The sequence below is a fragment of the Sander vitreus genome, chromosome 3 (assembly GCF_031162955.1).
Source record: "Sander vitreus isolate 19-12246 chromosome 3, sanVit1, whole genome shotgun sequence".
Lineage (NCBI taxonomy): Eukaryota > Metazoa > Chordata > Actinopteri > Perciformes > Percidae > Sander > Sander vitreus.
Window position 1 is genome coordinate 23,973,091 of NC_135857.1, and position 20,443 is coordinate 23,993,533.

The following is a 20,443-nucleotide window of genomic DNA, read 5'->3' on the forward strand; positions in this document are numbered from 1 at the left end:
CTCCCAAACCCCACTCTTTTGCATCCCTCTGCAAATTGTCCTGACATTCCAACTAATATGATGTATTCTTTTAGTGACATGTTGGGACAGGCATCCATAAAGTTCTATGAGAGTTTGAGGAAGGAAAAAAAAGTCCTCCTCAAATCCCCACTCCACAACCCTCTTGTCTAAGTATAACATTAAATAAAATAAAATATTACATTATTCACTTTTTGGGGACAGTGAACCCACCTAATAATTTCTACTTAAAATAATTGACACAATAGTAGGCTTGCAGTCCCTTTCCTCCCCTCAGGGGATGTTTGTCATTTGGAAGAAGCCCTGGAGTTAACAGTTTACACTGAAATTCCTCAGCATGAGCAGAGTGAGGGTAACTTCTAGGTTTTTCTATACAAACAAAACGGCTCATAAGGTGTTGGAGGGATCATTTAAAATGGAGGGTGAGTGTTACCTCTTAATATTGTTCACTCGCAGTACCTTTTATAATGTCTAAATATATACTGCATATGTGTCTGTGTGAGCATAAAGAAGCTTTCAGCACTTTCCCAAAGCATCACCACAAGGACTATATGGAAAGGCAATGATTTAAAAGCTATAGGCACAACACTAAATTACGCAATTTATCACCACCAACCAAGATAGACAGAAGGTTCCTTTGAATGACAATAAGTAAAGTGCAGACACGTTTCTGATTTCTTTTTCGACAGACAGAATCTAATGCAAGAGCAGTAATAACAGACCTCAGAGGGTCGAGCGACTCTCACATAACTGCAGCCCGTTCAACATCTGGGCATCATGACACTAACCTCAGCACCAGTCATGGTCAGTTGCATCATCACTTGTGTCTCTCTTAGTATTGCTAAAAGAGCAATCAGTAAGGTTTTTTCACTTGCTGGTTATCAGTTCATTTTCAGTCTATACATTTTGATTTCAATCATAAATCATGTCTATGGTTGACAGAATACCAACATTTGCACAAACAGGATCATCAATATTTAACAAGTAGAATTGGGGAATGTTAGGTAATCATGTAAGTCTTAGCTTTTTATAAAGTTATACAGTACATACTATAAGCAATGGATGGCAAAAACAAATCAAATTTAAACAGTTGCTCATGCAGTTGCATTGTAGTTAAAGTTGGGGGTTGTGAACAAACAAAGGAGTCACTCTCCTGTTTTACCATCTGTTTTAGTCCTTTAATCAAAAAGACTAACAGGATTTTAGCAGCCAGTTGCAACTGTTTAGGGTTTTTTTAAGCGCCTCTCTTTCTGCTTATCTCTTCCAGACAGATCAGTGTTTGTTTTACTCTCTTATAAACTTTCCAGATGGGGTATTGTTATTTCCTAGACTCTCCCCAGGTGTATTGGAGATAGTTTGTATTAAGTAAGTATTCTCTTAGACAAACAAAATGTATTTACCTTAAGGGGAAAACAAGTTTTTGTTAATTATTAAAAAAGTTCATATATCAATCAAAAGTTTTATAGATGATATGCATCTATCAGCATTGGTTGTAATCTTGTCATTCTGGCACACTGAGGAAATGCCCCACTTTACTGAAGGAAGCGGAGCACAGCTGCCAAGAGGACCATGACGCAAGACCTGAGAAATGTTTCAGCTTTGCTGAATGATGTAACTTTCTGAGGTTTAGTGTGTATGAGTGCAGCAAGCTGCTGGATCATTTACAGTTTATGTAGTGCACTGTCAATCTAAACAAGATTCACATTAGATGGCAGTAAAGAAGCTTATTGGATGCAATGTTTGATATGTTGAGATATTAATGCTTTTTTGTTATGAACTACAACAAAAACAGACCGACTCTAGTAGTCAAAATGAAAGTCATGGATTTGAAGACATGTACTTTGTAGTAACTGCATAACAAACCTGTTGCTTTTTCAAGGAGTATTTCCTTTTCAATTTTAACAACATTGTACACTCATACAAATGTTTAGGAGATTTATTGCAAAACAGTATTATCATTGTACAACTGTCACTAAACAGTTAAGTTCATTAATAATAGATTAAGTGACTAACATTAATACCCATCTATCTGATTTAAAATGTATTCAAAATATCAAATTAATTACTTTTTTGGGCAAATTAATATTCCATCAAAATTACTAAGCTGGCCATGTAGACCAAGTTTAAAATCTTTATTGAATTAAAGTACAAATGATATAATTCAGAAAAACAGATTTTTTTTGTCAGTTTTGCAGAGTAACAGTCTATTTCAGTCTAAGTTCATGATGACAGGGCAGCTCCACTCAGGTGATTCTTTTTAATGGATTAAATACTGACCGAACATGCCCCCTGCTGGGAAAAGTTTGAAAGGTTCCTCCAAAGCCATTAAAGTTTTCTTTAATTAAAGTATTAATTGAGGTCATTCAAGTTTATATTCTTTCTTTTACTCTTGAGATGTCATGTTATTAATGTAACTTTTCTTGGTGGACTTTTGTTTTATCTTCCATTATCTACATAACTATGTGCTTGAGAAAAAAAAGCAATAAGAAGAATTTTTGCACAGAAACTAAAAGGCACACACAAACCCTTAGGAGCTTAGGATATAAACTCTGAATGTCAACAGAATTAAAAGAACCAGTGGAAACCATTTTTAATGGTTTGCCAGACACTGTACTGTAGATATTTTATTTGCTACTGCATTGTATTATGGACAAACAACCACTAGATGGGGTACAACGAAACCAGATAAAGTACACCCCCTTGGCCAGAGAAGGTATCTGTTGATAGTCAATAAGAGGAGTTCTAGTCACAGTAACTTCCACTTTCTGTTCCAGGCCCACTGACACATGTCTCTGTTTTCATATTTCCAGTGTGGCAAAATGTAACTAAATTGTACTCAAAATACACAAAATGGTGGCTGCTGACATCAGCATTTGTCTCTGGCTTCTACCTGTGGGATAGCTGTCACATATATTGAGTAGATATTTGAGTAGATGTCTTTAATTTGACAGATATAGAGAATTATGTTAAGTCAATGCTGTTTCAGATCCCCCTCAGACTTGACGCAGTGAAGCCCTAGAATAAATCATAACTTGCTGTGAAATTCTAGCAGACCTTCAAAGTCATAACAAGTTGCTGAATTGGCATTTCGACGATACAGTCCACAAGTGTCTGCCTTGGTATTCTCATCGTTCCATTTTTGTTCCCCCTCTCTCTGACAGATAGTAACAGACAGTAACAGTAACAAACTCTTCACCCTGCTGTAACCCCACCTGCAGAGGAGACCCCTACCAGCTGTCCTACCCTTCCTGCCTGTGGATTCTGGTTGGCATTTTAAAATAGGTGAATATCATAACAAAGTGCAGCAGCTGGAGCTGCTGACTTAACGCCTACCTGTGGAGAGAGAAGCATGGAAGCCCAACTCTGCCACATCAAACAGGGATATGCCACAGGAAATCATCTTTAAAGAGCATCATTTCCTAGCTTCCCCACATGTAGCGATAGATGCTCATGGAGAGACAATGTCAAGGTGTGTGTGTCTGTATTTCTGCATAAGTGGCTGCATGGATGTGAAGGTGAAGATATAATCTCACCCTCTGATTATTCGGTTTGAAGTAATGTTAAAAGGAACAAATATTAAGTGGTAGTTGAAGTGCTGTTTGATCTGAATATAGTCTGAATATAGTCTTATGCAACACATCTTAAGAAAGACACACATACATGTACACAAACGTACATAAACTCTTAACTTCCATCATAGTGATGCTAATTTATCTAGTAACAGCACTGCACTGACTGTTTCCTTGGTGATAAATCTGATCTGTTACTCCTTTTAACCAAACATCCTACTCACTTGACATAGAAATGTTCAGGCTAACCACTTAAATGCAACCAATCTGAAAATGGTTGAACGCTTTAAACACTGTACCAACTGATAAGTCATTTCAAACACCTGAGACCAGCTGACTACCTGCCATGTCTAGGACGATCAACACAGTCTGAATACGTTTCACGTCCAGTATTTATTGTCTCTCGTACAGTAAATACTGGAATTTGTCGATGTAGCTTTGGTGCAGAGAAACACAACAGCAACTTACATAGTTATCCTACATGATACATAATAACCTGATGACACAACGATAAAGGGAACATGAGAAGTAAACAGTTAACTAAACATATCACCGCATAACAAATGCACTTTAATGTGTGCAGTTGAGGGAGTGTGCTGTGGACCACTCTACTAGATTTCTAGCTTTTGGGAAATGATCTCTGATGTCATGGTCCCCAGGAAAATCTGTTCGAACTAGAGTCATTGTAATTAAACAATCTCATTTTATGTTGCCAGCAGCCACTTTTGGACACCACAGCACTGTCTGGATTTCCAATTTAACAAGGGATTACATTTAATCTATGCAGTCAGTGTGTTTCTTGATGTTTATGGCATGATAAATTGCAGTTAAAATGTGGTTCCATTTAGTTTTTTATATCAGTATTGATAACAAAACCAAAATATTTTGTGAGGCAAACATTTTATTTGATAAATTTCCTGAAAATCATTCCCACAACTGACATCATCCTGTGGAACAGTGGCACTATAAAATACAGCTAACAGGACAAATTAGGATGAATATAGGCCATGTGTCACAGTATGTCTCAATTGGTTGATTATGAGGTACTCCTGTCCTGACATGTATGTTGTCTCTGATAATGACTGCAGAAGGTGTTCTTGTGACAAAAATCAATAAATCAGTTTTGTTGAATCAGTCATCTTGTATGTGTCAATATGAGCGAAGGTGACAAAGTCTAAACCTGAAAAGAAAAAAGAGTGTAGAGGGGCTGTGACCTTTTGGTGTTTTGATGGTTTGATTTGCCTGGTGGATGAATGAGACTTATTTGAAAATTAGACCTCACCCCTTGTTGTGGACAATGATCACAGAATTTAAGGATATTAATACATGCAATGCAAATGAGTAATCTGACTAAAAACAAAAACCCTTATTTTTTTTAGAACAAATAAAAAGCTGAAAAACAGAACTGATAAAAATATTGGTTCGATAGAAGTAGAACTGCTCTGTTTGGTGTGTATATGAAATGACCAAACACTCCAACTCCAAGCAGACATCGCTGTTCATGACCTTTAATCTTTGTCATGTGTTAACAATCAAAGCTGCATTTTCTTCATTGTCTCTCATTATCAGCTAAGTGTATTATAAGTATGCTGGTAAAATAAACAGATTGATAAAATGCCTTTTTTGGCTTAAATTATATTTGCACGTTGTTGCGTTCACGTCCCATCGGAGGTTTTTCTTACGCACGACCGGTCGACTAGGGAAACACGATGGTAGTTGGCTTCGATTTCTCTAACTATATGGTGTTAACTAACAATAAATTATGACAATGACATCGGAAACCTCATAAACATCATTTAATGTAGCCTAAATGTTGGTATTTCCACTAAATTAAAACGGCGTCAACGGGTTTAGGGTAGAGTAACGAGACAGTAAATCGAACAACGGTTACTTTCGCTGTGACCTGAACGCGCAGTAAAGTCAGCTCGGTGACGCTCTCTCACTGTACATGGGGGCTGGAAATAAAAAAGACACACACTCCTCCCACCATTCATTCAGTAAGCTACATTGAGTTACCCTGCCGGTTTATGTCTCGCTGCCTATACGGAGACGAAGAGGCACGCTTTATCTACAGATGGGACGAAAAAACACAGAGGACGGAGTAACTAAAAATAGCTAGACCGAAGCCACTGACACCGTCCGTACTCACCCTACTCTTTTCTCCTTTGTTTTCGATGTAAAACTTCGTCTCTGTCAGCATTTACGTTACCTACCACCCACCTCTCACACGTTACCTTTGACAAGGGTTGTTCCCGTTTGACTGTCGGGGGAGGCATTTCACTGGAGAGAAAGAAAAAGAAAAGCCTCAACTTTACCGTGTGCCGCAAAGCTAACTCTGAAATCAAAGAAAAGTGGTAGCAGACCTCAGGCAGGTGAGTGTGTAACGGGTGAGTGTGTAACGGTATTTTGTTTGAGGTGTTTGTCACATTTACATGTAACGTGTGACTGTACCATGGTAACACTAGCTAACGTTACTGTAACGTGCCTACAATTAAATACAAGCTAACACGCCTCATACATTATTAGAGTTTAGAGTTGTTGTTTTTTTTCCTTCCTTTTCCTCTTTTGGTATTCTCACTTATGCCTATTTAGTAGCTAACGTTATGTGTTTTTACCATAGAGTGTATAGGATTTTACTTTTTACCCATCACAGTACTTAGCCCACTGCTCGCTGGTGGTCTCATGTGCACCCAGAGACATGAGACACGCCTATTATGTTGTATCATATGAAAGCTAGGGTTTACCTTTTGGTGAAAGTATGGATTGATTCACCCACCTAAGTCAGTTTATGTCTACTACAAAATAATGGATGCATGTGAAGCGGCAAAATGCAAGTAAAGCTACAGAGGCTTAATGTTGACGCCTTCATTCATATGCATAGTATACACCACTCTTTCCACTTACTTGCATACTTAATGACGCCATTAATTTTTCTTTTGTCATTTGGTTGTTACTGGTATGTTGGTATTTCAAGAAATATTTCATAATGTCTTGTGCAGAGCATAGGCTTAACCTACTTTATTGTGTTGTGTTATGTTATGTAGCACTTCATCAGAGGTAGTTTAATCTAGTAATCTAGCAAACATGTAGGACTTTCATCATTTTAAAACTGGCCATTGGGAAGGACCCATTTGGTACATCATCTTACGGTCAGATCCTTTTTGACAGTGTTACCACTTCCCTATCAGTCACTTCTTAACTGCAGTAAAAACGGCTAACGCTTAATTTGCTTTTGGTAAAGCTTCCAATTAACAGATGACATGTATTTGAATCCTCTAAGCATGCCAATAATTACTTTTAAAGGGATAAGAACCTATTTGGTTTCAATATACAGATGACTCAGGACGTGTCAAGACTTTAAAAGTGTCTATGCAAGGCTGTTCCTTTTTATTGCTCTTTTACAACATCTATAAATGGATTGAAGGGCTTTTGAGTGGAGTGTGCTGAATGCTAAGTTTTTGAGCTTCTCTTTGGCTCGTACAGTACTGTATGCTTCTCCATCGTAAGTAAGGCATAAACCTCACTCTGGACATTCAGATTGCTCAAGTTTTAGCTATAAGAGACTTTGACAAAATGATACGTTGATAGACATGTTGGGGTTAGCTGCAAAAACTGACGTAACATATACATTTCTACAGTTCTTCAAAAGTGCTTGGATTTGAGTGGGATAGGGTTAGGTAAGGTGTGGCAGCCATGCTGAAAAGTGCTTTAAAGATCACCCTAGAAATGTTATTTTAGATGAATAAGTGGAAAATAGAGGGAGATATAATAGGTCAGAACAGGGAGGAATGTGTGCTGTGTTCACAGCAGTAATCCACTTACTGGTTACGGACTCTTTTAAACACCGTTTTGTAGATGCATTGTAGAGCTTTTAGCCATTTTTTTTTTTTTTAATCTAGTTTCATGCATGTTGCTGCTGATTGCACTGAGTTGCACTGTGTAGACAATAGTTGACCCTATTGTCCGTTTGAGTTGAGTATTGATTGTCCCAGACATTCTGCTTCGCCCTGCTTCTAATATAACTGCCACTGTGTAATTATGTTTATGTACTGCATCCTTAAATAGCTGCTTCCAAGACGAGAAACATACCCATCCTACAATAGCAAAATCCTGTAGGATATTTTCTAGCTTGATACCGAAAGAAATGCGTATGAAAGAGCCATCAAAGCTGTGCAGAATTATCCAGAGGGAGTGCGAGTGAGTCTGACTTGTAAAAAATGTCACCTGTTGTTATAATTGAGTGCCCTGTAGCAGTGAGGTCAAGTCCACTCCTCTCTCTCTCTCTTTCTCTCACTCACACACATGCACTCATCTTCTGTGCCTATCCGGTAAGGATAATGAACCTTTACCAAGAGCTGACACGCTCTGAAAGCGCTTGCTATTAATTTGTAGCACCCACATCAAATAAAAATCTGATTTCCACGTCTACTTGCTAATGTAAAAGCAAAAGTTTAAAGTGCTCATATTATGCTTTTTGGCTTTTTCTCTTTCTTTTATAGTGTTATATATCTTTTTGTGCATGTAATAGGTTTACAAAGTGAAAAAGCCCAAAGTCCACCCCAAAGGGACTTACCATCTCCAACAGAAAACACTGTTCACAAACTACTCCAAACAGCTCTATTGTAGTCCTGTCTTTACTTCCAAGACGAACGTGCGTCACTTTGTAACGCACGTTATAATGCTCACCTAGCTGCTAGCGTGGCACGCCCTCATACTCTGCTTCTGACTGGGTAGTAGTCCTTACCTAGCTACTGCGCATGTGCGACTCCCAACAAAGATAGTACAGGAGTGTGATGCCTCACTCTGTAGCTAAAACCGAGAGCTCAACACACAGGGTGAAAAGAGGAGCTACAGCAATGTGAAGTACAACAAAAATATAGTGTTTTTTGAAAATTAAACTATGTAAACCTATTCTGATATAACTTCTAAATACAATTATGAACATGAAAATTAGCATAATATGAGCACTTTAATGCAAAAGTAATGGGTAACTAAATTGGATTTAAATATTGTTTGAATATTGAAAATCATGGAAAATCAACAGCCTTGACTTAGTCAAGGACTATAATTTCCACAGTACTGTACGTCACACTGCTACTTTACTGCAACCTATTTTCCTTTCTGCAAAACATTTTTCGCCGTCTTTGAACAGGGTTAATATAACCATAATGGAACATGCTAGCAACAATTGGAGTCTAATTGCTGCTGAGGAGTGAAGGACTTTGCAGTATGAGCTGGTAAGATTGGTTGGGAGTGTGTGAGGTATATGAGTGTTAAAGGTGTCATGGAAATGTAGAATAATATATAATGCTTGGTCTTTCAGATGTTGAAGCATACAGTCGGTGACATGCTCTTGCTCACATTTACAGAGTACTGACACAACTTGTTTGTGACACTTCCAGACAGCAAAAGTAGAATGTTTGTAATATTTTTACATTTTGCAAACCATTATTTCCACCCTGCTCTGAGAAGGTTAGAGCCCTGCTTGCAAACAAGTAGGCCTACCCCTCTGTGCCAAACAAGTTTGATATTAATGCTTAGCAGATCCTGTCAAATGGACAAGTTCAGCAGTACATGCAATCTGTGTGAGGAGGACACTACGTGAAGCACTGTGGTTTCAAATTAGCCTGGCTCCGCCCTCCTACGTACTTTCGCTCGATTTTCATTTTCCTTCAGTACACCGTCTGGGTTTGCGGTATAGTCTTGGGTCTCTCTGACCAAATCTTTGGCGGTCCAATCAGCGAAAAGAGGGAGTGGCTGAGAACGATGACGTTGAGGTCGTGATGTGCGCTAGTTTGAGTTATAGTTCCGTAATGGCGGCGGAGAAAGATGTGGTCCGTCATGGCAGCAACGCTGCCGAATATCCAGAAGTTAAAGCCCGAGCAAGAACAATCTTTGCTGAGTTTTGTTGGTGGCCATGATGTTGTGGCCCTCCTCCCCACGGGGTTCGGGAACAGTTTGATTTTCCAGCTCGCTCCGTTAGTGGTGAAGGAGTTGGCTAAGGATGACATTTAGAGGTGGGTGGTAGGTAACGTAAATGCTGACAGAGACAAAGTTTTACATCGAAAACAAAGGAGAAAAGAGTAGGGTGAGTACGGACGGTGTCAGTGGCTTCGGTCTAGCTATTTTTAGTTACTCCGTCCTCTGTGTTTTTTCGTCCCATCTGTAGATAAAGCGTGCCTCTTCGTCTCCGTGTAGGCAGCGAGACATAAACCGGCAGGGTAACTCAATGTAGCTTACTGAATGAATGGTGGGAGGAGTGTGTGTCTTTTATTTCCAGCCCCCATGTACAGTGAGAGAGCGTCACCGAGCTGACTTTACTGCGCGTTCAGGTCACAGCGAAAGTAACCGTTGTTCGATTTACTGTCTCGTTACTCTACCCTAAACCCGTTGACGCCGTTTTAATTTAGTGGAAATACCAACATCCTGACCGACAATGCTAAGCTGATAGTTGTTGTTGTCTCCCCTCTTGTTAGCCTGGTCCAGACAATGCCTAGGAGGGCGGAGCCAGGCTACCAGCGTGGCTCTGGGCAGATCCAATAGTTTTAAACTTCAACAGAGTAACCGCCTTCAAGGAAGTTAACACTTGTCAATGGAGTGCGGACAGACTCTCTGTACAAATGAAATGTACGAGAGTCTGGTAGGACCAGGCTAGTTTCAAATAGGGGCCCGCAATAAAAGTTAAAGAAAATTTAGAAAACTTGAGTTTCTCTGCCTCACCTTATTGGTGCAGGTAACATTCCCAAGGCTAATTGCTATTAATTTAACCCTCATAGGAACCTTTAGTGTATGATGGGAACAAAGGAGTCTTTGGTCCGCTGTCTTTGCTAGTTTGCAACTTGAGCTCTCTTCAAAGTCCAAGGCTCTGACAAACTGGAAGGTGCACAGTTATTTTGGCAAAGCTGAGGCTCTGTTTTGAAAAAATATGGTAAAAATACTTGACTAGATAACAAGTCTGCTTGTTTTTCTTTCATTCTTGGGAATATTCCCACCATTTGATACCCATACTTTCACCTACATCACCCTTTTTGTGAGAAGTGTTTTAAGGTTTATCTAATCCTCTTTACTGGAGAAAGAAAATAGATTTTCAGGTTATTTAATGTTCTTAGTTATTTCAGACATATACTGTACTTGTATTTACTATTTATATAGTTATATGGCCTTTTATGTAATCATCCCTGTAATAGAATTAAAGAAGCCAAGCATTTATATAAGGAGAAAGCTCAGTTTCCCTCTCAGAAAGCTCCATAGTGGCACCTGCTCGTCTGGCCCTGCCTCCTGGTCTCAGGCAGCAGTCACAGTAGAGGACAGAACTCGGTGTGATGTCAACAGACAGATGGTTGTGAAGAGCCCTCATGTAGACTTACAGATGGCACCTTGATAAAACGTACTAGTCCACCCACAACAGTCAGACTGAGGAGGCCGGAGTGAACTGGGCCAATGGAGTTGTCCATTTGCCACACACAGTACAACAATGGTTCCCACCATGTCTCTGCATGCCACGGATGTCTTTGTCAGCTGTTTGCTTTCCAGGACACAGTATCAGCACTACAGTATCACCTATGATACAGAACCAACCCCAGAATGCTTTCTCTCAACCCGAACAGTCAGACAGACCAGGAGGGGTCCAGACATGTACCTTTCCGCCATTGCTTTATATTTATTCAAGCCTCACAGCAGAAAGCAGGGAACATCGGGTCACAGCAAATAAATTTTGGAAGCATTGCTCCAGGTTGAAACGGTGACGTATAAAGTTCCAAAATGTTCTGCCCGACGGCACGATACAATAATGTGTGCAATAAAGTGGCATACACACAGTTTTCGTCCCATCTGAAGCGTACAGTCACTGATTTCACTGATTACTGTAACTTTGCAGCACAAAGAACTGATTTAAACCACCTGAAAATCTGACCGCTCTCTGCCTCCATTGAAACGTACTCGTCTCTACTGTTGAAAGAAAGCAATTCACAGCGATTGATTGCTTCAGTGATTTTGACTGGTCAGGGGCCCCACAGCCCCCCTCTCTGTTGACTGGCATTTTATGGCAAAAGCAGCTGTGAAAGCAGAAACATTTGTTGAATGAAATACGATAGTTACGTTATTGTAACTCCAGATTCTATGAGTATAGGCATAGCCCTCTAAGAGCTGTTGCCATTGGGTTTATCCCTTCGCGCATGCGCAAAGCCTAAACGAAATAGAACTGTAGGTTCAACTCTATGGGGGGACTGTTTAAAAAGTAATTGGAGCCTTTGTTGAAAATCATTTTAAGTAGGCTGAAGAGCTATGACAAGTGGTTGTTGTAGTTGTAGTGTGTTGCTCCTACACTCTTTCACAAAAGAACGCATTTTGTAGATATGTAAAATGGACCATTAACTTTATAGGATAAGTAAAAATACCTGTCTACGTTTTTCTCTGCCATTACTTTATTCATGGACCTTTTTATGAACAGTTTGGTGAATTAACAATTATATGCTTGCTTGGATAGCTGGAACTGGCTGAAGCTGCTAATATGTCAGGTGAGCTAGGCATGGAAGCTCAAAGCTTTGTTTTCTTTCATAATCAAAGCTTTAATAATCAGACAGAAGGAACATCAAATCCAGATGAAACTGTGATTATAAGGCTGTTTTAAAAAAAAAATAAACCTCTTCATATAAGGCTTATATAGACTATAGGATCCAGATGTCGTACACCTGCTGCTAGTTATAACACCCAACACTCAAGTTGGTTTGACAAAAGAGGCAAAGTTCCCATCTTCTAACCCCTCAGTCCCCCAAAAATGCCCTCTGTCCCCCTGCCCTTTCGTCCTTGCTGTTTTTCTCTCCCAGATATACCAAATACAAATACTCGTCACTGTTGGTTGCTTAATACTTTTGCTATTTTTAGCCATTCTAGTGTCATGGCTTTATGGATAGCAATGTCAGTCTGTTTGTTGTTCTAACACTTTGGTCCAGACTGAAATCAGGTTTATGACTAAATATCTTCACTATACTAAGTAATTACATTCCCATTAGCCTCAGCTGTACTGTGTTTAGTGCTAATGTTAGCATGCTAATATGCTGAACTGAGATGCTGAACATGGTAAACATAACCAGTTTAGCATCAGCATTAGGGATGTTAATGATTAACCGTTAACCGACAATTAGAATTTTGACTGATTATCACTCAAACAGTTAAAAGCAATATTATTAAAACAAACGTTTATTGCATGTTAAAGAAAAATAGGCTATATATTTCTTAACTGCTAGTTAACTTACTAGTGCTAACCTTGAATTAACAAGTTGTGTTTTAAGCTCTTTTTTTCTGCTCTGTCTCTGGTTTTCTGTGGGATGGTGCTCAGAGCGGAGAGCTATGTGACACATGCCACTGTATTGATGAGGACTAGCGGGTTAAATCGGCCATCTTACACACAGAGTATGCCAGGCAGACACACAGTTGACAACCTCGCTGGTGGGTGGCTGCGGTGGAGACAGGCTCTGACATATATGCTCCAGCTCCGCGGACAGCTACAGACTTGTGTCGGACACACAAGCGGTTCCAGGAAAGTGGCTGCGTATGTAGGTTAATGAGGGTCGGCTATGGGTCATAAAAAAACAAAATCTAATTTAGCATCCCTAATTAACATGATAACATTGCTGATAGTAGCATATAGCTTCAAGGACTTATGTTAAGTACAGCCTCAAAGAGATGCTAGCATGGCTGTATAACCAAATTTTGGCAAGTGACGCCAGAAAATGTAGCTTTAATTTATGGATTCTTGTCAGCGATGAAAAGCTGTGTGGGCAGCATTGGCATAGACATTCGGCTCCGGTATGCACATACACATATCATTCTTGCTAGTTCTTCATAGCCTGGCACTCTTCTTTGTGGGATCCACCTCCTGTCCTGAGTGCTTCCCTTCACTTTTCCTCCAGACATTCAAAATCACAGGCTGTACTAAAGTTGATGAGGAAAGTGTGGTGCAAATATAAATTAAGCTGACAAGAGTCCGTGTCATCCAGTTTTTAAGGTGATAATTATTCAAACCCACACACCATCAGCTGCCTAAACAGTGGCATGGTGGATCAGAGGTTAGCACTGTCACCTTGCAGCAGGAAGCTGTGCCCTTGCTTTGCTAAAACCCCACAAAGTTGACTTTGGAATTTTTTCTTTGTGAATTTGTGAATTTTTTTTTCTTTCCACCTCTTCACCAAAACGTGTCTGGGGGGGGGTCCCCCTTACAGCATATTCCAAAACGCAGGAATTCTCCCACCTTTGGCCTTGATACGTAGTAGATGAAACCTAATAGATGTTGCTAACACTGTAGATTCCTATTTTCATGGTACATTGGGAGAGGCCTAAGAGAGCCAGCATTTGCAGTACTCAAAACAACAACATCCATAATGACCAACCTCTCCATCAACAAGGCTCCGCAAAGCTCCTAATATTACTTTATTGTTCACTGTATCCACATTGCTTTGTCACGCACTGTCCCTGCAGCATCAAGCCAGCTCACCTCTATCAAATTACCTTTGACCACACACCAAACCTTTCTTTAGTTCATAAAGGAGGCTTCATAAGGTGAATCACACTCTTTAGATATTACTTTTTACCTTTCAGATGAAAAATGAGAGCAATATCTCCACATATCACTTGACCTACTTATACCTCCTGCGGTTTTGTCCACAGCGAAATGAGTGGGTGGATTTCTTTCTTCTTCCAATCATTTATTTCATTTTTTTTTACTCTAATAATGAAAATAAGTGACCGTAATGGCACTTCCTCTTCCGACTGTCAATGTTCTAATTTGAAGAGACTGATGGCGTGCGATTAGATGAATTTTTCCTGAGATTATCTTTGACCCATATTTTTCAGCTTGATGAGCTTTCTCTGAGCTTTCAGTCTGACACTTTGCTCATCAAAGTGTCAGATTGTCTGGATGTTCTTCTACCATACTCCTCCTACCAGCTTTACTATATTCTGTTGCTGGTTACTCTTTGCTGCAGTGAGCTATATACTGTATATCCCTTATGTTATCTGTTTATTGGTATTATTAATATGTTGAGTTTTTTTTAAAGCTTTCTTAATGCCACAGAGAAAACATTTACTCAAGATTGTCGGTATAAATGGATCTGTCAGTTTCAGAGTCAATCATCATTAAATGCAAATCATGACCTGTCCAGCTTCATGAGCACAGGAAGGACATTAACACCCAAGAGCCACTGTGTAAACGTTTTGCAATACCCCTCTATCCTCATTTGTCAGGCCCGAAAGTTCTGGCACTAGCGCCTCTCAACAATTATGTGTTGAATACCTGATTATTTTTTTGATCTCTTGATGTCATAAGCTTGAGAGAGAGAGAGAGAAACGTGGACGTAATGTTACTGAATATTCGTCGTGCCTCAGGTCTTGCATGGTTTTGAAATGAAACTGCATTCAATCTCATGAATATTCTCAAGGTTTACTAAGCTGACTTCAAAGAAGTAGTGCTGACAAGACCCATCGAGGTGTCTCATCACATTGCCTTATGTCATCTGTTAAAAGATGGACTTTACACCACAACCATAGCCACCTGCATGAGAGAAAGTCACAGTTTATCTGCAAATCACCTTTTTTGCCCCAGCTGGATCAGAGTATTTTAATATTGATTATCTGCCAATACTGAGATATTTACATAGATACATAAGACATCTTCACATGTATATGCCAGTTCACTCTCAATTTCTCAAACCAGCTAACCATTTGTAGTTGAATCTGGAAAAGCCTACTCAAAAAGAAATCCCCCTTGCATCCAGTTGAAAATAAGAACCTTGGGAATAACGTTCAACTGATCAACCTTTCCTAACACGAAAGCAACCTGCTTGTTATGCGGATGCACTGCACTGTTCTACATTGTCAGTGTTAATTGACTTGTCTTTTGCTTACCTGCAGCTACCTAATTAGTATCCCCTGCCTTCATCTTCCAATATTGTGTGAATTAATCATAACACCTTCCTGTGTAGGTGCACCCTTGGTGACGCTAACAAAGTGGAATCAATGGCAGTGATTGATTCTACCAGACCTAGATCATTTGTGTCCCAAAGCTATGAAGACATGCCAGATGCATAGTACAAATACAACTCTGCTTAGATGGAAAAGTTTGAGCAGGCTGTGAGTAGGCCTAATTTTTTTTCCTGCTCAGTTTCAATCTCACCCAAAGGACCAATGACTTAAAGATGATGTTTTCATCACTATCACAAATCCGCTTCCCTCTTATGTGCAATAATTGTCACTAACTGGCACAGCTGACTGGACAGTTTGAGAGTGGTTTGTGGTGGGACTTAATTTCAGATGCTGTGGGCTACAGGCTGTGTCCATTCATTCTTGGCCTTCCACCACACTAACTCATGGGAGTGATTTTTATATTAGGGTTTGGTTAGAATTATGTTGAGAACTTGTGTTGAGCTGTTACTATTTATGGTTGCACTCTGGATTAATTTAACAGAATTATTTAGTGACCGTAGTTCCCCCTTGCTTTACCTGAACAGTTGAAGGACTTTTATTTTGTACAGTGTGCACACTCGTACACACAATATACGCCTGGCCAGTTAGAACACGTCTCCAGATTTTTGGTTTCCCAGGAAACTCGCCTGCATCACAGCATGTAAAGAGGAATTAAAGAAAGCAGCGGGAAGCATATCCTGCATTAGTGTATGTCTATCTTTATTATATAAAATCTTTTTTTTTTTTAGATTGTTTGATCAGCGATTTGCTGTGTAATACAGTGAACAATGTGCCCTTGTAACATGATTTATACTTTAAGTTAAACTTTAAACAACATTTCTTTTCATTTTCTGTATGTGGATATACAATTTTAATATACTGTTGCCAACTGATGCAATACAATAAACCAATGGCCAATTTCTAAAAGCCTGTAAGTTTACTGAAACATTGTGATTTGTTTAGCTCAAACAGAAGAAGAGGTGAGTAACATGAGCTAGCAGTACCGAGAGCATTGCTTAGAAGGCAAAGGATTTTTCATCGCCTACTAATTTCATTACCAGACCTATCTCCACCGCGCTGTGGAGTAGGGTCTGGCTACACCACACACACATTCTTGCATTTCTTTAAACCAATCGCAATTGTCTTGGGCGATGCGAACTCCGCACACAGGACTCTGCTCCGGACGCAGCGGCGATACCTCTGTAAAATAGTTTTGGGAAGGAACTTCTTTTCGTGGAACATTTGCACCCTGCAAAAGAAAACCCCACATAACATACTGTATTATGTACATATATACATCTTATTTTTCAAAGTGTTCTCTACTCACAAAATACAGTGACGTGAGCTATTTGAAATTGTTTTAAAAAAGTAAAAGTAATTTGCTCTTACTAGTGTATCACTGTGTATACGTCTAAAACAATCCCCACCAATCAGTCCCAAAACGTCCCAGTTAGATAGTAAATGCTGTATACATATTCCTTGTAAATTTCTTCAAAACTTGCCGTTTTAGCGTGTAGCTTGCTAGCTCGAAGGTTGTTGTTGTTTCCCATAGTGAAGGGATTTTGATATTGGCAACACAGAGAGTGGACACCCTAGAAAAGTACTTCCAGACTACTTAATTTTAAATGTTGCCGAGACATTGTATATTTTCTACAGAGAGAGCACTCAACTGTCAGTGCTGAGCCAGCTTTTAACAGCTCTGATGTAATGACTCTCTCATTGCTTGTTATAATGGGCTTTATCACCCATGTGTCACTAATCAATTCTCTCACAGGCATCTTCTGATGCCCAATGGTTTAGCCAAGTCTCCATGGTGCTTGGTATCCATCGCACATCTCAATAGGCCCTACCATAAACATAACCTTGACAAGAACTACCTGAAATTATTAAAGTAGTACCTGAACAAGAACACCTTGCACTATAATGCAATCCAATACAAGAACACAATACACCCTTGGACCCCTGGTGTTAAAAGAAAATGACCAGTTGGGGAAAGTAAAATATTCCTCTCTGAGAATGTCACTAATTAAACATTACAAGCTTCATAGCATAAGGAAAACTGGCAGTATACTGTCATTTTGTCCACTCTCTGTACATAAGTGTTGTTTTAAGTGATGTTGCCCTGGTTATGAACGCATGATTTGCCTCTTTTTTTGGTGAACTACTCTTAGCTTGTCTTTGTCATAAGTGGGTTGGCCTTCGATCCCATAGTTCTGGGCTGCTTGGCCTCTTAGTTCTCTGGTCAGGAGAAGACAAAGTTTTCTGCTGGGAAACTGCTGAAGCATTTCCTCCCCTGCAGACTGTTTTCCCTCGCTGTGCCTTTTGATTGGAGGAAATGAGGCAGCAGAAAATGGGATGACAACAGCCGTTTTAAGAGTTTACATACAACCCTTATATCTTCTCGTTCAGACAACTTGTGACTGTTAGAAAAGGTGCTTCTCCTGTGGGGAAAATCTTTGATTACTTGTTGATTTCACCTGTTAAATCTATTTCAGTCACGATATGGCAATGCTGTTGACGGGATCTAAAAAGGTGTTTAAAGGGTTAGCAAAGCAGATGTAATCAATAGACATTATGATGTGAAACTAAGAACAAGGAAGGCGGTCTTATGTTTTGCTCAGTCGTCTCAGCTTGTATGGCTCTGTTGTGTCTGTGACAGTGCAGCCCGCTGTGTGTGTGTGTGTCTATATCTACATATCATATATATATATATATATATATATATATATATATATATATATATATATATATATATATATATATATATATATATAAAAACTTTCTGAGAAGTGCAGAACATTACTGCTCGTGCTGTATTTAACTTTGCTTTGACAATTTATGGCATTTTATTTAAGATTTAAATATCTCTACTGGGTCATATTTAACTAATGAGTTTCTGGTAAGACATGCTGATAAAGGGATTTATTACAGTGTTTCTTTTATACAGCTCGGATGAGGGTTGGGGCATATTAACTACGAAGTAAAAAAATGGATGGAGCCTACTATCTCAGGGTGATAAATCTATGGCCTCAGTGGTGCTCTGCCATAATTATGATAATATTCCACATCAAATAGTTGTAATTAAAGGGCTGTTTGATGTTCAGCTCAATTGAAGTGTGTGTGTGTGTGTGTCTGTGTCTTAGTGGATAAAAGTGGCTGCGACACTGGCATGAATGGAAGCTTGAAGAGGTAAACATGATGCAACATTAACCGCATGAGCCACTTCGCAGTAACCGCATGGAGGCATTGCTGTGGATAGAGGTTTGAACAGTATTATTTTTGTCAACAAGTGACAACATGATGTGCAGAAAGTGGTTGTTACTTTGCCTTGATGAACACACCAATGGAGCTTTACTGTGTCAGCTGCACGATTGTTTTTCTTTCTTACAGTCTTGGTTGGCATGCCCAAACACACATCCATATTTGCATTTTGTTTATTATGTTAGCAGCTGTTGATTATACGCAACCATCACTGAAGTTCAGGCCTGCCAATATTTATATTAAATCATTTAATCCAATTGACATGTCATGTGGTATTTGTGTGTACATGATACAGGATAAACGTAGTAAAAAAAACATTAATGGTCATGTGTTTATTATAATTTCCATTGTTCTCTGAAGTATATTTACTAATGCCTATATACTGAATGAATGAAAAATGTAAACAATTATGTTTATTTTTTTGAGATCCTTACTACTAATTGGGCAAAAAATGTAAAGTTTGACCTGAAAGTAGGTGTAAAGTAGGTCTAAAGTAATCAGATGCCACATCATTAGCTAAATCAAACGGGTTTGTCCTCCTTGTTGGTTAGCTGATTATTTATTTTTTTTAAAGGTAGTGCATTGCAAGACAAATCGATATATCACCAAGTCTATATCAGGTGAAGGAAACGCAATTGGGTGAGAATGGAATGGGTCCTATACTATATACAGTACCTTTTCAGTCCATTTGAATTGAAATTAATATGTGACAAAGTACTAGAATCTTAGCCTTTCAAACACACAAGAACACAAATATAAAATGTAACTATAAACTGGCAAAAGGCTGAACTGACAGAACAGCTTGTCCAAGTTAAAATATATTTAGTGAACAACGGCTACTTCTGTCCCTTGTGTTAAATCAAATCAGTGAAGTGGTTGACCAAAATTATTGATGATACATCATTTACATTTTTTAACATTTCTGTTAAAAAACCTGTTGTTTTTTTTAACTGCTTGACTCTCAGACAGAGCAACTGCTGACACCATTCCTGCTGCTAGTAGGATTCGAGACTCAAAATGATGTGCTTACAAAGCTGTGATCTCCATCTATCCGACAGGCATGATTTATTCGGAAGAAGCATCAGAAAAGCATAAATGCTATGCTAGTAGTCGAGCAGTTCCTGATCTGATCAAGAGCTAAATCCCTGGTTGCCCGCATGACAGCTTGATGAGGATACAGTAGTGCAGACTCCAAGCAAGATAAGGTGATTATTGATAAGACATTGGCTCATGTTGATTAAAGTGTAACACCTAAGGCACAGAGAGCATTGCCTGTTAAGACCCTTGTGTTCCTGCTGGGGTGGGCCAGGTTCATTATACCCTCGGGTCAGGCACGCCCTCCTCAGCAGTTTTACTAATAACAGGAAACCTGGCCACTGCAGCAGATGCTAATGATCAGCTGCCCAGAGCCTGAGACAGCCTGATTACAGCAGGAAGAGTGTAGTTAACATGCAGAAATGCACTAAAACATCAGATGTGACTTAGCCGTATGCTAGCTGTGCTTCACAAACTGCGAGGAAATGTGAATATTCCCAGTTAAAATACTCAGGAAAATGTTTATGTTTGTATGCCATTTTATCTTGTTTGTTTGACTCTCATCAGCAGAAAGATTCCATTAAATATGCATAGTTTAATTA

The 20,443-nt window shown here is 39.2% G+C and overlaps 1 protein-coding gene and 1 long non-coding RNA gene across 6 annotated transcripts in view; both read left to right on the forward strand.

Annotated features, from left to right (window-relative positions):
• The first annotated feature begins 327 nt into the window (after positions 1-327).
• On the forward strand, positions 328-4,723 carry LOC144513193 (uncharacterized). Its single transcript, XR_013501089.1, has 2 exons — positions 328-440; positions 3,180-4,723. It is a non-coding gene; the product is annotated as an uncharacterized LOC144513193 (long non-coding RNA).
• Positions 4,724-5,562: 839 nt separating this feature from the next.
• Positions 5,563-20,443, forward strand: part of gdpd5b (glycerophosphodiester phosphodiesterase domain containing 5b) — a 47,419-nt gene continuing 32,538 nt past the window's right edge. For 2 of the 5 annotated variants that reach the window (XR_013501756.1, XM_078246607.1), the window contains exon 1: positions 5,564-5,959. The gene's annotated coding sequence lies outside the window, so the exon portion shown is untranslated. Of the gene's footprint in view, positions 5,960-18,688; positions 18,807-19,864; positions 20,012-20,443 lie in introns of all 5 variants that reach the window. The other 3 variants (XR_013501754.1, XR_013501755.1, XR_013501753.1) reach the window with 3 other exon arrangements.